Here is a 21491-nt window from a genome sequence, read left to right as displayed (position 1 = left end):
TTGATAATCTTAGAAATAATACTACACAAGATCCTATTGCTCTTCTCAACCAACCTAATTGCATTGTGATAGTAAGGAGACGGGCACATTGGTGTTTGATAGAAATTTTGGCAATTAATTCTCCCAAAAGATCATCTCAAAAACTTGGACCATTGTTGGTAATAATCTCCAAAGGTGTACAAAAATGAGAGCACACATGCTCCACAAGAAACTTTACCACTATCTTGGTAGTAGCATAATGGGTAGCCCGAACCTTGGCCCATTGTATCATGTAATCCATAGCCACAAGCCTTGCTAATAGAAGAGTGGGGAGGTGGCCCAATAAAATCAACCCCCTACTTCTGGTGCAAACACACAAGTATAGGATTTAAAGGTCCACTTAACAATTATCGACATCTAAAGATTTAAAATTCCTTGCAACAACTACGACATAATTCTTGAACATCCTTGTGCATAGTAGGCCAAAGTATGAATCTTTGTAATCGTTGCACATCATGGGCAAAGTGCCTTCCACATTCATCTCCATGATATGCAAAACTTGAGGAGCTTCTTGAGCATTGGGAACTTGTCTCAAAACTTGATTGGACCCACATAATAGTAAAGCACATTATCGTGAATAGTAAACCACAAAGCCTTCTTTGAGAAGCTTCTTCTTCTCACGTGACGAGGTGTTTGGTGGTATAACACCCATCAAAAAGTTACATATGCACATCTTCTCACATGACGGTGTTATGGGCTACCACACCTCTAAGAGGGAACTTTATACATTCACCTAAAGGATGAGTAATAGAACACAGTTGTCGTAGGGCACTTACCAATGTTTTGAACTTGAGTCCCTTGAGGCCTCCAAGCTCACTTGTTAAGCTCCAGACCTCCAAGCTCCACCTCCACGCTGTCACCGTAGAGTTACTCACACCGTCGCATAAGGCAATCACTCTCTCTTACTCTCCCATACAAGCATAAGGCAATCACTCTCTCTTACTCTCCCATACAAGCATGAATCATACAAGCATAGAAGAGGCACAAATGCTAGAATTCTCTCTCTCTCTCTCTCTCTCTCTCAATCTCTCTCAAGACACAAGGAAGAGATCTCAATAGCACAAAGGGGGATTGTGTCTTTTCATTAAAATGCCTTATATACGTTTGGCCTTGGGTGGCCAATATCTCATAACGTACAACTTTTATAGTGCCTTTTCATGACACTTATTAATGTCCTCAATTACTTGTTAATCCAAAATGGGATTAACATCCCCCCTACCTGATATAGGTTCTATCCTTAGAACCTAGTTTCGACATGACGGAAGCTTTCTGAGGGTTCGTCTGAATGTTGAGTGTGAGTGCCATAACCCTATGTCCACCATGTCTTCAAACGTGATGTGCATGCATGCTGGAAGACATTGGAGACGATGGTAATAGAGCATCATTCCCCTATCAGATGAGCCTTGATTCATGCCGAATTGGAGTTGTTCAGCTTCATATCCATCATACTGCTGGAACCGGGATACAGTGCCATGCATGTATCCAAGTGAGCATCTGTTTTCTTTGCTCCCATATGTCTGTAAAGGTTGCTGGCATGAAGACTGGGAAATTGTAACAGACATGGGAGTCATGTTGCTTGGCCTCCTGAAACTCCAGGGGAGTCCATCTTCTCTTTAGTGGCATGTATAATGGATCAACTCGCTGAGTTGGCGGCATGCACATATAGACCTGGTTGTATTCTGGAATTGTTAAGTATTCTTTCCTCCAGTCCCCGGCTGTATTCCAAAATCTTCTAATTTTGGATATGCATCATCTATGATAATAGTTGCGTAGCCGCCTCTTGTGTGTACTGGGTGATCTTTTCTCCACTTGTTGCGGAAGTAATAACCGATCATGAAAGTGACAATCCTAATCTCCATCACGTCAACCAATTGGGGATTAGCTAATTTGGTGTGTCGCGCCACATTAGCCCACAATGTACCCTCTCTAGCTAAGGGGAGTAGTTCTTCTAAATCTGGGCGAGGCCCTCATAGAGGGTATGGTACATATGGCTGCTTTGTTGGTGTGACCTCGGAGGAGGCTTCTGGTAGAATCCTTCGAGATGGCTCAAATGGTGTTACTTGCATTAGTACCTTGAGCATCAGCTTAGGCTTTAACAGTGGGTTGCCAGCTTGAATGAAGCCTTCATATTTTGCACCAGACAAATTCTCCAAAACTGTATCATCAGTAAAAGCTTCAATATTGTCTTGGGGAACAGTATAGCGTACCTTTTGAGGTAGAGCTTGGAGTTTGGAGCATACATGCGAGCTTGGAGGCTTCAAGAGAGACACAAGCTTGAAGCATTGGTAAGTACCCCATGATGGTTGTGTTTTATTGCTCATCCATTCTAGGTGAATGTGTAGAGTTCCCTCGTGGAGGTGTGGTTTGGCATAACATTTTTGGTGCCGCTGTCAGGAAAAGACCTTTGTTTCTTCCATACTCCTTGAGTTTCAGCTCCAATTGCATAGTATTCATTGTTGCCTTTGTATTTTGGTAATGCATTGTGTGGAAAATGGAAGGATAAGGTGTGTGTGGTTGAGAAAAAAATTATAGTCTTGATGTTGTAAATGTTGTGGAAAGTAGTTTAGGAAAGGATTCATTAGTTACTCTTGATAAGTTTGATGTTAGCACCACAAAAAAACACCAACGTGAAGAAGCAGGTTGTGTGTTGTTTTCTTCTTTTTTCAAAAATTCAACAAAATAAAAAACATAAGGGACCAGTGATTGAGCCAAGAACTTGCATTTCATCCCCTAGCATTGGCACAATCTAATTTTCATCAATTGGATAATTATTATGCACCCAAGGCTACAAATTGCTGACGCGGAAAACTTCACGTGAAAGTGTAGGAAGTTGTTCATGACGTGAACCGTTTTCCTGCAATTTCATGCCGCGAGTCACCCATGAAATCAGCGCCGGGATTTCAACCGAAAATCACGGGATTACATTGCAAAAATACCCTTATCTTGATACCTCTGATACGATTCAGTCCGCCAAAAATTGGATCACGTGAAAGTGTAGTAGACTTTCAACGTGAACCATTTTCGAAGTAGTTCACGACGTGAAACACTTTCGAAGTAGTTCACAGCATGAAACACTTTTTGTTTCACGACGTGAACTCAATCTTGCTATTTCACGAGAAGACCAAAACCAATGAATTGACTAAGGTTATGAGGGTCGGATAAAGAAGGAATTTAATCTTAAGGATAAAGATTGGATCACGTGAAAGTGTAGTAGACTTTCACGACGTGAACTATTTTTGAAGTAGTTCACAGCGTGAAACACTTTCAAAGTAGTTCACGGTGTCGTGAAGCACTTTTTATTTCACGACGTGAACCATTTGTTCTACAGTTTCACGACGTGAACTAAGTCCTGCTATTTCACGACGTGAAATATTATCTGCTAATTTACGCCTCCTGAACAGAGCGATAGAACCAGGAATTGAATCAATGTGGGTTGGAGACTTTCACGACGTGAACTATTTTTGAAGTAGTTCACGGCGTGAAACACTTTCAAAGTAGTTCACGGTGTCGTGAAGTACTTTTTATTTCACGACATGAGCCATTTGTTCTACAGTTTCACGACGTGAACCATTTGTTCTACAGTTTCACGACATGAACTAAGTCCTGCTATTTCACGACATGAAATATTATCTGCTAATTTACACCTCCTGAACAGAGCAATAGAACCAGGAACTGAATCAATTTGGGTTGGATACTATCTTATCAAATCATACATACATGCACTTAAGATTTGGAAAACTCATCGGAGATGATCTTATGCTTGACAATAGTATCATCCAGGAACTTCCTATCAAAGAAGTGTGGGATTTGGATAGCAGTCTGCAAGCACACACTTAAGTATCTTGAGAAACCTGACCACCACCGCAGAAACTAGTAGTGAGGAATCCATGGAAGAAGGGCTGTGATACGCTGGGTTTGGGGAGACAAACCGCACTCTCCAACTAAGTCCAGTGGGATCATTGATATAGCCCGGGGATTTTTTGGTCTCCAAACCAGTCATGATGAAGAAGCTCAATCTACGGGGGCATGGGTCCGTCAACTAGTGCTGGACTCGGTCCAAGACAAGAAAGGCCATTCCAGACGTTGAATTCTAGGCTGTCAAATACTAGCACCCCTCGAATTAGATGAGATATGGAAAGTGTAGTTATTAGGACGGGTCAAATATTCTTTCCCACCATCGAGGAAATGGAATTGGACTTCCAACAAAGTGAGGTGGAATGACAACTCCAAGAATTGAGCTTCAGAAAACAAGAGCTTAATACTCATAGGACAAGAGCTGAAAGAAAGGAGACTGATAATGTTAACCATGTCCAATCATGAGGAAAGGAATCTAAAATTGCTACAAGTAGAGGCGATGGGGATATTCCGAACAACCTGGAACCCATCAATGAGAGGAATCCAGAATGGAGGAAGGGGTTACAACCAGAGAAGAAGAGGGTAACATAGCCAACTTGGCTGTAGAAGTTGAGGACCGGCTCTATACCAAGAAGGACATAGAGCTAATGATCAATCACCCTACATTCTTACAAGATATGGAGCTCTTAATTACACAAAGATGCATAGAGGCTACTATTGGGGAATCCCACCAAGATACCACAATCGGACAAGTCCACGAACCTGAGATACCAAGAAGAGCTAATATGGGTAGGGGACAAGGTCTAGGAAGGGGGGGAGCAATTCCCCAAAGACCTAGAAACGATCCAGCCATGGACCTTAATGGAGCCACAAGGATAGACTTGTTGAATATTGCAGCTGAGTTGGGTAGGGGGATGGTCAGGGAGTTGGGTTCTACTCTAGAACCTTGACCTTCCCAGATGAAACCCCATATCATCTCAAAACTAGTCCAAAAATTCTCTGGGGATGTAGATCCTATCCGTGTTTGAACGTTGCCGATTATATCGGATATCACTAAACCCTTTGAAGTGCCAGTTCTGGGTCAAGCATGGTGTGATACTAGGACACATAGTCTCAAAAAACGGCATATCCACTGATGATAGCAAGGTCAAATTGATCTTGGAACTACCACCGCGCCAACCAACTACAAAAGGTGTGCAAAGGTTTATGGGTCATGTGGGTTATTATTGATGCTTCATCATATTTTATGCGGAGATAGCCAGACCCTTGTATAAACTTCTCATTGTCTTTGAGTGGACCAAGGAGTGTCAATAGGCTTATGATCGTCTGAAGAAGCAAGCCTTGGCAAGTGCACCCATTTTGCGACCCCCCAATTGTCTATTCAAATTGGATATGATACTGGAGTAGAGCGAAGAGATTTCAGAGTATTTGGCTTATGGCTTCCCTCAGAACGCACCCTTATGAGATTAGGGGGGATTCCACTGCCTATTCAGAGAGGGATTTGGGCCATTATCTTGGGTTTTGCAGTATCCAGATAAGCATTGTCTCAGATTCTTCTTGTTGGAGATCCAACAACATTGAGGGTTACTTTTCAGATATCCTAGACCTCAGCACCCATCTCAGTCTTGTCATGTGTTGGTTCATCCTAGCCAATCCCTGAAGGGCAATAGATAAAGACCAGATTTAGGAGCTTTTGTAACTGATAATCAATTATTGCCTTGCTAACGGAGAGGAGATAGAGTCCACAAGATGCATGATTATCTGGTACTAGCCCGACCAGCCACTCTAGATGCATGTTGCAAACTGGCAATTGAATATGAAGACAATATGCTAGAATTGCCGCAGCCAAAAGATGTCAGAATATCTTCAGAGCAACGACGACTTCTCATGTCTCAGGTCACCAAGAAATTGGAACTCGAAACAAGCAAGTCGGAAACATGACTGTGGACGAGCTCAGTAATGCAATACTAGAGAAATTGAAGGTAAAGGAGGGAAGAGAAACATCTATGTATAGGCATAACTATCTTTACACCCGTAGGGAATTGGTGTGGTGCTCTATGTACAGATTGAATCACACTACCACCGAATGTCCACAACAAGGCCATTACTCTATTGTGCACACTCTGTAAAATTAGAAAATCATGAAACTTCAATGTGCAAATATCCAAGGTTCCGAACTGTTACACAGCTGTCGGCACCTAGAGCTCTATTAGCTTTACCAGCACCACCTGGACAAATCATTGCAGTTGTAGGACAACCCAACACTTCTGATTTGCCTAGGGGGATGTTCCATGTCATGGCATTTCACCTCTTCCACCACCTGTTCTACCACCACAACCACCACAGGCTAAAATCAACCACCACAGGCTAAAATCAACCAAGTATTGATTGAAGAGCCATCAGAAGATATTGAGATGGTACGTGACGTAGAACTTAGCAAAGAGTACTATAAAGAAGCTGCAGAGGTCACACCAGAATTCTATCCTATAGAATAACATGCCAGTACACCTGTGTTTCAAACCATGGTACAATGGAAGAGTAAGGACATGAACTCGAACATGAGGAGAGGACCACTACAATGTTTTGGTTGTGGAGGGCCGCCATCGAATCGCTGAGTGCCCAAACAAGAATGTGGTTCATATGCACCAACCCCAACAAGTGACTTCTTTATCGAATGAAATGCCAGTACTTGTACTAAATGTGGTATTGATCATTTGATCAAGGATTGTCCATACCGCGCAAGTGGTTCAACTTCCACTTCTAATCAGGCCACCATCCGAACAATTAGTGTGCAACCTAGAAATATCACACCACTCAATGTCCTGACATGAGCCCAGTCCCAAACTCGAAGACAAGGGGAAGAACCAACAAGTAGATGCGAACATTTCCAGAATTGGCCGCATGAGAAGAGTGAAAAAAGTGGGTAAGGGTGACACCAGGGTCACAATCTGAAGAAGATACGATCAACACTGGACCACCCAATCGAGAGAAGAAGGGGATCAAGGGATCAACCACAAAGAGCCTGACCTAGAGGAGCAAAGGGGGAGTCGGTGTGAGTACCCAAATGCCGACGAATAGATAAGAAAGCTTAAGGATGCCAGAGCCTTAGTAGAAGATTATCAACGGCTTCATGAAGTCAACAAGCCAAGGGCCAACTAGATCAGAGATACAATGTATCCAAGAAACGAGCCAACAAGGGAAAGAGAATTGAATGTACCAACTCCAAGTCCAGAAGAAACATAAGAGGGATCTCAACAAGCAAACACATTGTCCAGGATGTTTGAGGAAAATGCACTAGGTGAGTCCATCCATTCCTTCCCTAGGGATGAATACGAGACACACACCTGGGAAGAACCCTCAATCTCCAGAGAACCCAGAGACATAGGAAGTCTCACGGTTGTACTGTCCACACCTGTACAAATGCCATTAGGGCAATTGCTATGTAGTTCACCAACCCTATAGATAGACATGAAGGAATGGGTAGAAGGAGGGACTAAGGCCAACCGATACTACAAAGGAGGTTCTGCCACCTCTGGCAGAAAGACCCCTAGGTGAACTACACCACCAAACAAAGAGAGAAGAATTGGCCATGGTTTATGCTATCAAAGAGTATCGACATTACCTATTGGCCAACAAATTCATATTCTTCGTGGACCATCAAGCCTTATTGTACTTAGTGAATAAGCCGTGCACCACGGGAAGAATCACACGATGGTTGCTACTACTGTTGGAATTTGGCTTTACAGTTACGGTAAGAAAAGGGACACAGATGTGTTAGCCGATCATATGTCAAGAATTCCAAATGGGGAACCAGCACAACTGGTGTTGAAGATGATCTCCTTGATGCTTATTTGTTCAAACTGGACATGGTACCCAAATGGAGGGAGGAGATATTTGATTATCTAGCTCATGGTTTTCCATAGGAAACACCCTTGAACAAAGATAAAATATGACAGCTTATCAAGCTTGCTGTACCTTATCAATTAATTGCGGGAGAACTATATAAGCTGGGTAAAGACAATGTCCTAAGAAGATGTCCTAAGAAGATGTGCGAGAAGATGAGTTCGTCCTCATGATATTGGATGAGGCTCATTCAGCGATAGCAGGAGGGCATTTTTGGCGAGATCACGGCTCGCAAGGTACTTCAAGTAGGATTATGGTGGCCTACATTGTTTGGAGACGCCATAGAATTTGTCAGCGATTTGCTATCCCACAACAAAGGGACAAGATGCCGCTCACCCCTATTATTGTATGAGTAGATTTTGTTGGACCTATTAGTCTAGTGGCACATCCATCACATAAGCCCAATATGTGATCGTGGCCACGGACTATTTCACCAAATGGGCAGAAGCCAGAGCCTTGAAGTAAGCTGATGCACGAACAATAGCAAAATTCTTATATGAGCAAATTATCTCGAGATTCGACTGCTATAATCACCTTATTAATGAGGTGATTGATTTACTTGCTGGATTCTTAGTAGTCCATCAGAAATCATCACCTTATTATCCACAAGCTAATGGTCAAGCAGAAAGCACAAATAAAATTTTGTGTACTATCTTGACCAAAACCTTGGAAGCAAGTTGAACAGACTGGGAACATAAGCTGACAGCGGCCCTATGGACATACTGAACATCATATAAGGTAGCGACGGGATACACTCCCTTCCAACTAGCTTATGGTGTTGAGGCAGTAATGCCTATGGAATACCTAGTTCCAAGCTTAAGGATTGCAATGCAAGAACGTCTGACGGAGAATGCATTAGCTGAAAGGCTAATAGATTTAGAGAATCTTAATGAGACTAGGCTAATTGCATCGCATGGACTCATGGTTGAGAAACTATGCAAGAAGCATTGGTTCAACAAAAATTTGAAACAAAAAGAACTGGAAACCGGGAACCTTGTCCTCATTTATGGTGTAGGAAGCACTAGGAAAAAGAAACTCAAATACAGAGGCCTAGGACCCTTCCGAGTGTCTGAGATCACACCTCAGGGGTCAGTTATTAAGACAATTGACAACGTACAAATGGAGGATTACGTCAATGGAAGCAAACTCAAAAAATATTTTGGACCACTGACCCAAGAGTTGCTCTTGCAAAAACATCTCTTAAAACAACAAAAACACCTCACAAAGGACAAAATCCAGCAAGCTCAACAAGAGGCTAAGGCAAGGGAGGCCAAAGCCAAATAATTACTCCAGAAGAGAATGTTACACATCAACATGGCTTCCTTGACTCTCCTGGACAAAGAGGAACTGAACATTGAGCTAGCACAACTCAAGGTAGAACTTTTTATGGCTAAATGCCATGCAACAAGCATTGCATTAATAGATACGGGATCGTCATAACTTGATCTCATATGAGACATGGGGTAGCTTTGATAGACCTCACCTTAAACTCACCAATGCACAAGTCCACAGTGTGCACTTGATAACCACAAAAGCTAAGGGATTTTAAGTGTTAACATTTCCATCAGAAATAATTGCTTGGTTGGGAAAGTGCTTGTCATGCCTGCAGGTTCCATGATGGAAGAAGAAATGATCCTAGGACGATCCTAGATTTGCACCAGCAAATGTAGTATTTAATGGAAAAAGAGGATAGCACTACTGAACGAGGGTGACAATGTCATGTCCATACCCTTATAGAGCCTGACAAATGTAAGAAAACAGGCCATGATTGAGGAGATAGAAACATCGAGCATGATGACATCAACTCATAAAATAGTTCCACAAATCGTACACAAACAATATCCAAAGTCACAGGGTGCATGGAAATGGGTGCCCAAGGTTCAACTCAATAATCATCCCCACAAGGAGGAGAAGAAGGATAACACGAAGACAATAAGAAAGATTCCAAAAGGGGCCAAAAGTTAGAATTGGCCTTTACAAGAAGGTTGGCAGTACTTCAGATATCCCAACATCCCACAACGTATTCGTAAGCAATGGGTCTGAAAGGATTTATTTCAAGCGCAAGGATACTACCAAGGCAATACGACAGTGTGGGTGCCCAAACCCCGCTTAGTGGCCACCATCACAAACTGTCCCAATAACAACTTCAATATCGAGCCTATGGGATGAGACCCTAAGTTGACCAAGTGCTTGTTGGAATTAGGGTTGCAGGAAAGCACACAAAGCTTGGAGAAGAAGAAGCAAGAATGTACACCACACAGTGTAATAGATTGTGTCAATGTACAAAAGATAAGTTAGCCTTAGAATGATGGGCGTATATACAAGCCCAGGAAAAAAACCTCCTAAGGAGGGAAAAAGTGCCCCAGCGGTCCTAAGTGTGTTCACACACATCACTGCCTATATATATGGCAACAAATCTCCCCTGGGAGTGATGGTGTGAACGAGAGCTGGCACTCATGTATAGGGAAGTGCCATGCCCGAAGTAGATCAGTCCACAAAGGGGAGCAAGCCCAAAGCTTTGCGGAAAGTTTTAAACTTCTCACGAGGAAGCACCTTTGTGAAAAGATCGGCGAGGTTATCCTGTGTTGGCACATATGCCAAGCTGATCTCTCCTACTGAGAGTCTCTCCCTGACATAATGATAATGCACCTCAATGTGCTTTGTGCGAGCATGAAAAACTGGGTTTCTTGCAACTGCCAATGCGCTCTGACTGTCAGTGTAGATAGAGGTGGCAGACTCCTGTCCAACACCCAAGTCAGCCACCATAAGCCGTCTGAGCCACACACACTCAACTGTAGCTCTGAAAGCTGCCCTGTACTCAGCTTCACAACTAGAAGTGGCCACAGTAGGTTGCTTCTTGCTCAACCAAGATATGCATGAGCTACCGAGCATGAAACAAAAACCACTTGTGGACACTCTTGTGTCATAGTAACCAGCCCAATCTGAGTCCGAAAAAGCATGTAAATCTGGCGGCAACAATCCCCCCTTGGGATAAAACAACCCAAGATGTATGGTGCCACTCAAGTAGTGAAAGATACGTTTAACTGCCTTCCAATGCTGAGACCCTGGGCTATGCATAAACCTGCTCACCTGTGAGACTGCAAACTGAATGTCTGGCCTCGTAATGCATACATAAATGAGGCAACCAATAGCTGTCTGATAGAGTGTGACATCAAAGTGATCTCCAGCATCATGAAGACTCAACTCCATTGGAGTAGCAATAGGCTTGCAGTCTTCAAGGCCAAATCTCCGCAACAATGTCTCAATATACTTTGTCTGACACAAAGCAATACCTCCATTACACTGCTTAAATTGTATCCCCAAATAATGATGCAAATGTCCCAAATCTGATATCTCAAAAAGAGGCATTCAAATCAGCCTTAATATCAGCAATATGACTCTCATTTGGTCCTATGAGCAGCATGTCATCGACATAGAGAGCAATAAATAAACATCATCCACACGTTTAACATACAAAGTGCTTTCTGTTGGAGTATTCTAAAAACCATGTGCAGTCAAATATGCATGTATCTTTTCATACCAAGCTCGTGGAGCTTGCTTTAAACCATACAAAGCCTTTTTCAACCTGCACACTTTGTTTTCCTGCCCTCTTTGAACAAAACCACGAGGCTGTGATACATACACCTCCTCATGCAAATCTCCATTCAAGAACGCAGTCTTTATGTCCAACTGATGTACATTCCAACCATTATGAGTTACCAATGCACAAATGCTACGAACGGTAGTCATACGACAAGTGAGAGCAAAGGTCTCATCAAAATCAATTTCTTTTTCTTGAGCATAACCCTTTGCAACAAGTCTAGCCTTATAGTGATCAACACTGCCATCTGGCTTTCGTTTCAACTTAAAAACCCACTTACATCCAATGACCTTTTTACCAATAGGCAAATCACACAAAGACCATGTACCATTCTTCATTGTAGCATCATATTCACTTTGCATTGCAGCCAACCAATTTTTTGATTTTTGTGCCTCATCAAATGAAAGAGGTTCTTCCTCTTCACACATACTAGACACAGCCAAAGCATAACAATCTGATGCATAAGAGGCATGCTGAAAACCTGAACGAGTACGACTAGAAATAGGTGCATCAATTTTACTATCACACAAGGTTTGCACCAGCCATTTAGGCATACCTCTAGCCTGCTCATTTTCAGCCCTATCCTCATAAATTACATCCTGTAAATCTGCATCAGAATAGGCTGATCTATGATGTCGTTTGAAATCTGCATAGGCTGAATATTTGCCTCATTAGGACTTACATTTGAATTCCCACCTGTAAACAGAGGCAACAACGTATCAAATACATCCCGTGAGCTCACACCTGTCTCTTTGGTACATGATAACAAAGGCTGCACAGCATCTTCCACAAAAACAACATCTCGACTAATCAAGATACGCTTTGACTGCGGATGATACAATCTGTAACCCTTGCTCTCAGCACTGTAACCAACAAAAATGCATTTGATAGCTTTATCATCCAATTTTCTACGTTGTTGCACAGGAACTAAAGCATAGGCCAAGCAACCAAAGACACGCAAGTGACCAATAGAAGGCTTCCTGCCATGCCAAGCTTCGTATGGAGTAATAGACTACAAGGCCTAGTGGGACACCTGTTGAGTACATATGCAGCACACATGGCAGCCTCAAGCCAAAACGCATGTGGCAAAGCTTGGCTCTTGACCATACATCATGCCATCTCCACATAAGTGACCTGTTTTTCCTCTCAGCAACACCATTTTGCTGAGGGGTATACGGCACTGTACATTGGTGTTTTATCCCACGACTAGCCAGAAATGCATCAAACTCTTTAGACATGTACTCCCCCCCGATCAAAACAGAGGATTCTTATAGTACAATTGGATACATTTTCAACCATAAGCAAAAACTGTTTGAAGCACAAAAACACTTCAGACTTTGCCTTCAGTGGATATACCCATGCATGCCTTGAGTAATCATCAATGAAAGTCACGAAGTACAAGTGTTCAGAGTTTGCATAGACCCACATACATCACTATGTACAAGTTTCAATTTGCGAGTGGCCCGCACAGAACCATCCTTTGGAAACGTAAAATGCTGCATTTTGCCAAAATACAGCCTTCACAAACATGTTTTAATGGTGCCTCAAGAGGGGGAAATGAAGCAACCATATCAAATTTCTACAAACGTAGCAAACTAGCAAAGTTCAGATGACCAAAACGAGCATGCCATAGTTTTGCATCTGAAACTGCCTTTTCATCAAAAGCTACATTTGCTGAGCTTCCACACACTTGTCATAAGAATTGAGCCTATAGAGCCCACAAAACAAGGTGCCAGATGCAATAATTGTATCACCAAAAGTCAAATCATGAACAGTACATCTGTCATCCACAAATTTAACTACAAGTCCAAGTCTAGCAAGCACAGAGACAGACAATAGATTCTTCTTTATCCCTAGCACATACAAAGCATCTGAAAGTGTGAAAACACTGCCATTTGCAGCAGTAAGCATAATTTTACCAATGCCCTTCACTGGGTAAGAAGCATTATTGGCACATGTGACAGTATTTCCATTAGGGACAGCCTCAAGACAAGTGAACATATCACGATGCGAGGTAATGTGCTTTGTAGCACCTCTGTCAAAATACCATACATCAGAGTCAACAGAAACTGCCAAACATGCATCATGTACAGATGGGTCATACTGGCAATACATGCTAAACGCCCATTCTGTATCCTGCACAACATTTGCAGAATCTGCATTTGTAGAAGCATCCGCTATTGTGGCTGCATTTGACTCTTTCTTCTTTGCCTCTTTAGCCTTTAGCTTAGGGTAATTCTTAATGACATGATCAGTTGCCTTACAATAGTTGCACCTGATTTTTTTCTTACCTTTTATCAAGAGCCTTCTCAGACCTATTGTTGCTACCTGTGGAAGGGGAAGAAGTTGCAGACCTACTAATAATAGGAGAAGAAACAGTGGAAGGGGCTACCTTACTACTTCTTCTCTGCTGCTGGGCAACTGACGCTGCCTAGCCCTGTTTTGCCTGGACTACGCTTCTTGCAAGAGCTTGTTGACTAAAGTATCATACTTGACAACATCAAGTCTGTCCTCAGTAACAAGTCTCCACGTGGAAGCAAAAGTCTGATATGACTTAGGTAAAGCATCAAGAACAGTCTGCACAAGAGAATGATCACGAATAATCTCACCTGCAGAAATCAACTGTTCCTTGAGATCTTTAATCTCAGCAAGAAAAACATTCATATCATCATCTTCTTGCATAATCTTCGATTCTATCTCTTTACGCAGGTAATAGATTTTTGCCTCGTTTTTACGACCTGCATACAAACCAGCTAGAATATCCCAAGCCTGTTTTTTTTATTTTAGCTGAACGAATATGTGGAGTGATGTTACGTTTGACAGAAAGTGCAATCAAGGCATGAGCCTGTGCATCTTTACCATCCCAACGAGCTTGGTCAGCAGTGGGTAAAACAGCAGCAACAGTAGAGCTGCTAGAACGTGCAACATCCTCAACAGATCCTACATCCACAGAACCTGGGCATACATCCATACCCTGCACAATGTTCCATACTCCTTTTGCAACCAAAACATGCTGCATCATGTATGCCCAAAGTGGGTAGTTGCTGTCTCCATCCAATTTGTCATCAGCAGACAACATGAGAAATACATCATTGCTATTATCAACCATGGCCACTGACTGAAACTGATGCAAAAGCTACCTGTAATGAAGCAAAGACTAAACAAAAAACAACTTGTGCTATGTAGCACGGTCCACAATAGAATACATATGCCTGTTTTGCAAAAAAGTGCATTGTCAAAATTTTTGCACAAAATGACGAAAACACCTGTACAAAACTTGTAATGCAAAAACGGAGCCCGAAACGACCTCAGATGCAATTTTTGAGAACGTAAAGCCCTATGGGCATAATCTGCAGAGTATAGGGACCTGCAAGCACTCGTGAAAGCTCACCTCAATCGGAGAACGTGAGTCGGAGGGTGCTAGTGGCATAGCCCTGGGAGGACCTGATGCCTGCTCTGATACCAATTGTTAGAATTAGGGTTGCAGGAAAGCACACAAAGCTTGGAGAAGAAGAAGCAAGAATCCACACAACACACAGTGTATTAGATTGTGTCAATGTACAAAAGATAAGTTAGCCCTAGAATGATGAGCGTATATTTAATATATTTACATATCAAAATGGAATCTTCGTTGAAGATCAGCAAGATCAACCAACGGATCCATATAAAAGAGCCATGGACTCATCCGTTGAGGACCAGCAAGATCAACCAACTAGATCCATGCCCGAATTCAAAAAACAACTCTTACTCCTTGTTCCAATATCTTCCTCGATGTACATGTGGGTATCTTCGGCGACCCAGAGTCCGAGCACCATATGGTCAGTACCCTCTAGGATCCTTCGTAGGTCACCTAGCGCTTCACTCATCATAGGCCGCTTCCTTGGTCCGTCATCCACTGTACCAGAAGCTCACCATTTAAATCAAACTGAGGCTGCTCAAGACCTCGGTCAACCTTGTTACGCGAGACGTCCTCTGTTCACTCTCCGTGTCTCAAACTGAGGCTGCTCAAGACCTCGGTCAACCTTGTTACGCGAGACATCCTCTGTTGACTCTCCGTGTCTCAACAGTTACAACTTTAACAGATAGGTCTCCACAACCTCATTCACAAGACGGTCAAAATACTTTCCCAGCATTCTTGACATAAAACAGTCATTTAAAAACAGATTTCATATACAAATACAGTTCCAACAATATTTTCATTTTTTCTCATCACTCCACATCCTTTCACATTAGTCCTCATCTTTTCTCATCTTCCCATAATTTTTTTTTTCTTCATCGATCCTATCACATCACATCATTCCCACATCAAATCACATCCAATTGCATTATCCACATATCAATCCACATCCAATTGCATTATCCATACATCAATCCACATCCAATTGCATTATCCACACATCAATCCACATCCAACTGCATTATCCACACATCAATCCACATCATCCATACTACATCCATCCACATCATCCACACCAATCCACATCATCCATACATTCATCCACATCAATCCACATTATCCACATCAATCCACATCAAGCCACATTATCCACACATCCATCCACATCTTTCATATATCCATCCACATCAATCTACACGTCAATCCACATCATCCATACATCCATACATCCATCCACATCAATCCACATTATCCACACATCAATCCACATCATTCATACATCCATTCACGTCAATCCACATTACTCACGCATCAATCCATATCATCCATACATCCATCCACATCAATCTACATTATCGACACATCCATCCACATCAATCCACATTATCCACACATTCATCCACATCTTCCATACATCCATCCATATCAATCCACACGTCAATTCACATCATCCATACATCCATCCACATCAATCCACATTATCCACACATCAATCCACATCATCCATACATCCATCCACATCAATCCACATTATCCACACATCAATCCACATCATCCATACATCCATTCACGTCAATCCACATTACCCACACATCAATCCACATTCATTTCATAAGTATTCCCATTCTCATCTAATCATATATTTTTCTATCTCATCACTTATTTCCTCATTTATACTCATCAGATCACATCTATTTGCATCTACCCATACATCTCATCACTTCACATACATTAGCATCTATCCAGTTTACATCGCATCTTATCACATCCATTTCACATCACATCTCATTCATTCACATCTCGATTCACATGCTAACACATTCATTCACGTCCCTTATCGTTTATTCACATCCTGATTCACATGTTATCACATTCATTCACATCCTATATCATTCATTTACATCCTGATTCACATGACATCACATCTCATCTATTCACTCACATTTATCTGATTCGCATCACATTTCATCACATCTATTTACCTTTCATTCTCATCACTTTTATTCTCATCACATCCATCCATCCATCCTTTTCCATCTATCTGATTTGCATTACATCTCATCACATCTATTCACCTCACATTCTCGTCACTCCTATTCTCATTGCATCCATCCATCCATTCATTCCCATCTATCTGATTCGCATCACATATCATCACATCTATTTTGACCTCTCATTCTCATCACTTCTATTCTCATCACATCCATCCATTCTTTCCCATCTATCTGATTTGCATCCCATCTATTTACCTCTCATTCTCATCACTTCTATTCTCATCCATCTATCCATCCATTCTTTCCCATCTATTTGATTCGCATCCCATTTCATCCCATCTATTTACCTCTCATTCTCATCACATCCATCCATTCATTCATTCCCATCTATCTGATTCGCATCCCATCTCATCACATCTATTTACCTCTCATTCTCATCACTTCTATTCTCATCACATCCATCCATCCATTCATTTCCATCTATCTGATTCGCATCCCATCTCATCATATCTATTTATAGAATGTAAGAGAATTCTTATTTTTGATATAAAGATTCTTTACGTATCTATTTATGCATAAGAATAATGTCAGTGAAAAATAACACTTTTATAAAAATCCGTTTATGCATCTTTTTATGCATAAATTAGATTTTAAGGAGAATAACACTTTTGAAATAAAAATAATTTTTTTACGCATCTTTTTATGCATAAATTCAATTTTAATTGAGAATAACTCTTTTGAAATAAAAATAAATTTCTTTATGCATCTTTTTATGCATAAAATCAAAATTAATGAGGATAACTCTTTTGAAATAAAAATAAATTTCTTTATGCATCTTTCTATGCATAAAATCAAAATTAATGAGGATAACTCTTTTGAAATAAAAATAAATTTCTTTATGCATCTTTCTATGCATAAAATCAAAATTAATGAGGATAACTCTTTTGAATTAAAAATAAATTTCTTTATGCATCTTTCTATGCATAAAATCAAAATTAATGAGAATAACTCTTGTGAATTAAAAATAAATTTCTTTATGCATCTTTCTATGCATAAAATCAAAATTTGATGAAAGTAACACTTTTATTAAAAAAATTCTTTATGCATCTATTTATACATAAATTTAATTTTAATGAAAGTAACACTTTTATAATTAAAAAAATTCTTTTATGTATCTATTTATGCATAAAAATTAATTTTGATGAAAGGAACACTTTTATATTCAAATTATTCTCAATATACATCTTTCTATGCATAAAAATTAATTCTAATTAAAATAACACTTTTATTATAAAAATATTTCTAATATGTATTTTTCTATGCATAGAAGAAAAATAACACTTTTAAAATACACAAGCGGTTGGGATTACTTTTTTTGAATAATAAATGATAAATTTTATTTCACTAAATTTAAGAAAATTTTACCATAACCTCCTTTGTATGGCTGACCATTTTTAAAATTTTTTCATTCTCAAGTTACTTAGAAATTATCCCAATTGGTTTAAAGCATTCTAAACAAATCAAATTTCACTTTTTAAAGAGAAACAATATGAAAAGTTTAATTCTAACAATTTGATTACACATCTAGGATAAAGAAAGGCTGAATTCAAGAATGAAGAGAGGAGGAAAGCCTTTCCAACAAGGCATAGCATCATTTTTTATTTTATAGAAAATTAGAAAACCATTAAATGGAATAAAGAAAAAGTAAGATTTCTAGTTACATGAATTTTTGTGAGCTTTCCTTTGGCTTGATGGTTTGAGGGATCTACTCTTGTTTGCAACAAGAGTGGCCACCAATTCTTTTGAAGAGAAAATAGTCAAAAACTAATGAATTATCAATAAATTCATTGTTTTTGGCTCTGGGGAGGAGTAGAGTAACAGTGCATAAAACAGTATTAACCATTTACAAAGGAGGAGGCTTCATTTATAAGAAAAAGTGAGCTTCTAACCAAGAAAACTGATTCTAAAATTTTTCAGATCAGTTTGGTTAATTTTTGACCATTTTTAGGTCAGTTTAGCTTACTTTTTGGATCTAGTTGAAGCAGGAGAGAGGAGAGATGAAAATATCTCATTATTTGTGAGTTTAAAACTCAACCACACATGTGAAATAGGCGCCTCCTTTATGAGAAAAATTCTCCCACACTGAGGTGTCAAAAATACATCATTTCTTCTAAATATCTCTTCTTTTTTAACTAATAACCTTGTCCTTAGTCAACTCTTCATTTTATGTGAGTATTTACTCATTTTTTGGAGGATTTTCTTTTATTCTTCAATTTATCTCCTCCCTACATTTGGATTAATCTAATTGATTCATAAGAACCTTAATTCAAAAATTTCAGAAAATCTGGACCCTTACACTACTAAGGTCCTTTTTACCTGATTTCAATTTATTCTAATTGCACATTGAAAATTTCTTTTTGAATATCTATTTCAGGGGAAACTATTTTAGACACTAGGAAAATTTTTATATCCAAACATATCTCAATTTTGAATTACCTCCCTCTAGATATTTTCTCTCTCTAGGCCAAAACAGGGTAAAACATGATCTTTCTTTTATTTCATAGAGGGGAATAATTATAAGATCAAAAGGAGGGGAGGTTTTTACACTTGCACACCTCAAAAAGCCGGAGGGAGGAATCTTACACTAACCACTCAAGAAAAGGGAAGGAAGGAGTCCCCTTATGCATCATTGGTTGATGAGATCTTAGCCATGTTGGGACTAGGTGAGGTTCTCCTCATTAGAGACTTCAACGCTATGAGTCATGATCAAGAGTGAGTAGTCTCAGTTATATAGCTTTGAGGACCTATCAGAGTACAACCACTTGACCAAGAGGACATAGGATTGCAGCCGGCTTCTCTGGACTTTGGAGCTATCACTAGATATGGGAGGCACCTCCTGAAATTGGGTTCTGAGCATGGTCTCGTTACTTATAACAAGATGGCACAGTGGCCCCTATCTGGTGGTCTCATAAGCTTTCCATTTCGTGGAGAATCGAGCACGGTTGATTATATTATGGGAACCCCTGAGCTTGCTTCACTTATCTTTGAGTTCACCATCCCCACTTGCCCTCTTGGAGCTTACCTCTCCTTCTCCATTGCCTGTACACCACCTAGCCCACTGCCACCGCCACCCACCTCCCACTATACCAAAGTCCACTTTACACACGAATGTGACCACATATATGCCGATAACATTGATCGTGGTTTAAACTTTGGTAGATATGGACCCATCAATTCCCCCTGCCACCCTCACCTCCCAACTCACTGCGACACCATACATTCTGTAGCCACAGCTAGCTTTCCATACACCCCCTCCCCTCCAATGCTAAGCCTCGGATGGGTACCATACCCCAGAATGGTTGGTATGACGACGAGTGCCGCACCACACGTGCTCATCTCAAAAGCGAGAGGTAGTGACTAGTCAAATCCTTAAGCATGATGCTCAAAGGATTAATCGCTCTCTCACCGCAAGAAACGATCATATGTGATAAAAAAAATATTGGGAGATATACCAACTCTTCTTGAGTGGAAACTCTGAGGAGGGTTGGCACCGGTTGAGGGAACGATGCCCACACACCCCCATCACAGATCCTCACATCTGGCACACTTATGCACACACTTTACCATATTCCTTATCAACCTCCACTCCCACACCCACCCGAACCTTGCCCCACTACATCCACTTTCTTTACATCAACCAGGGTGGAAAAGGCCAGTCGAAAACTCCAAAATGGCCGCTCCCAGGATCACGAGGGGATGAGATCAGAGCACCTATCACATGCAACTCGACAATTCCCTTGCACCCCTCTTGGCTTACATGTTTATCAGGGCACTTCCCCACACTTGGTCATCACCCATACACAGTTGGGAATACTATCAAGCCCAATAACTACAGGAACATCATGATCGGCCATACCTTGGCCAAGCTATATGGATCCGTGCTAGAGACAGAACTCAACTCATTGGCAGCAAGAGAGGGGCAAGCACAAGGCCAGACAGTGTTCAGGCAGACCTTCTCCGCCCTGGATCACATCTTCACACTCAGGAGCCACATTAAGTAGGCTAAGGCTGATGGCCCGATGCATCTATTGTTGCTTTGTGGATTTTCGCAAAGCCTATGATATGGTGCCACATGATCACCTAGTACAGCACCATAGATCCTTGGGTTCCATCAAACATGATTTGGGGCATTATTGCTTTATATGAGTTAGTGGTTGGGAGGGTGAGATGCCGTTGAGGGCTCTGAGAGGAGATATCTAGTACTATTGGGGTGAAACAAGGCTGCTGACTATCCCCCACTCTCTTCGGGCTATACATTGAAGAGATCTCAAACTTTATTGACAGAGTGGGAGGTGGAGGGGCATCCCTAGCAATCATACTTGTGTTTATTCTCTTACATGCTGATGCTATAGTGGTTATTGTAGACACATAGAAGGGACTACAAAAGCACATGGATGCCCTACAGGACTTATGTTTGCAGAGGGGCTTGTTAGTTATCATGTACATCATATCGTGAAGTATCTGGTGCAAAGTAACAAACCGCCACATGCCTGTATTTGGTGGATGTAAGTTGTAGCCTAACCCACATGTAACTAGCATCCTCATCACGCATGATATGTTGATCATACCCTGAAGGTGCGACCTAAATAGGATTGCTACTCCTCTTGACCCCTATACTCCTCCTGTCCTACGGGTATGCCTG

This window comes from Cibotium barometz, chromosome 30 (assembly GCF_041138505.1).
Source record: "Cibotium barometz isolate CiBa-2024 chromosome 30, ASM4113850v1, whole genome shotgun sequence".
NCBI lineage: Eukaryota > Viridiplantae > Streptophyta > Polypodiopsida > Cyatheales > Cibotiaceae > Cibotium > Cibotium barometz.
The sequence above is the reverse complement of the archived record's forward strand: the minus strand, read 5'-3'. Positions refer to the sequence as shown.